The sequence below is a fragment of the Gavialis gangeticus genome, unplaced genomic scaffold (genome assembly GCF_001723915.1).
Source record: "Gavialis gangeticus isolate Ggan-Ray unplaced genomic scaffold, GavGan_comp1, whole genome shotgun sequence".
Lineage (NCBI taxonomy): Eukaryota > Metazoa > Chordata > Crocodylia > Gavialidae > Gavialis > Gavialis gangeticus.
Window position 1 is genome coordinate 60,302,024 of NW_017728994.1, and position 824 is coordinate 60,302,847.

The following is an 824-nucleotide window of genomic DNA, read 5'->3' on the forward strand; positions in this document are numbered from 1 at the left end:
AAAAAAAAAAAAAAAAAAAAAAAATAATAATATCAAACCAATCCTGCAAAAGCTCCAGGACAGCTCCCTTTATAAACTGGGCAGCTCACCCTGCCAGTCCCCCTATCATGTAAGTCTCATTATTTAGTACTTTGATGTTAGGCTTTTACAGCTGAAGAATGCATCTTTAATCACGGGCAACTTGGGTTTTGTTTTTTCCCCCAGAAAACAACTTCATAGTATTTTATCTTTGATGCACTTTTCTTTATTTTGAAACAGTTACAAGCAGGGATTTTCCACTCACCACGCTCTAGGCAGGTCTGGCAGGCTTAGTGCCAGCTATTCCCTATTCCTTCTGGTCTAATTTTGCTCTTTGGTTGGACTCCCAGCTCTCAGGCTCTTTCATAAAGATCCTCTTTGCCTTATTCTGAGCAGAATCAAGTAGCTGATCAGCTCTTCTGCAGCAACATGACTCTTTACTTGCCCCCCCCTTTTTTTATTATTTAGTTACCATAGTATCTTGATCTCATGGTCTCCGAGCAAAATTTCTGAAGGAGCCTCCATTTAAAGAGCTAGTCATCTTCCCTAATCAGGGAGTTAACTAGTTTGTCCTGTTTCAAATTAAACAATTATTGTTAGGGTTCTCTAGCTGCATAAAATTATAGTAAGGGAAAAGGGACTTGTAAAGAATGAGATTAAATTCAAGCCCTACTGATTCTGTGGGATGAAACTACATCTCCCCTGGTTCAAGCAGCTAGTCTGGTACTGAAACGTGGCAAACTTGAAATTACTGCAGCTTCAAGTGAACCAAGAAATGGAGCGTTTTAGTATATAAAAAATATGGA

General features: G+C 38.8%; 1 long non-coding RNA gene across 1 annotated transcript in view; it reads right to left on the reverse strand.

Annotated features, from left to right (window-relative positions):
* LOC109287266 overlaps nt 1-442 on the reverse strand; it is a 1,419-nt gene extending 977 nt beyond the window's left edge. The window contains exons 1-2 of the long non-coding RNA XR_002094804.1: nt 287-442; nt 210-211 (exon numbers count right to left, since the gene is read on the reverse strand). This is a non-coding gene — a long non-coding RNA (uncharacterized LOC109287266). The remainder of the gene's footprint in view (nt 1-209; nt 212-286) is intronic.
* Between the last annotated feature and the right edge of the window lie 382 nt (nt 443-824).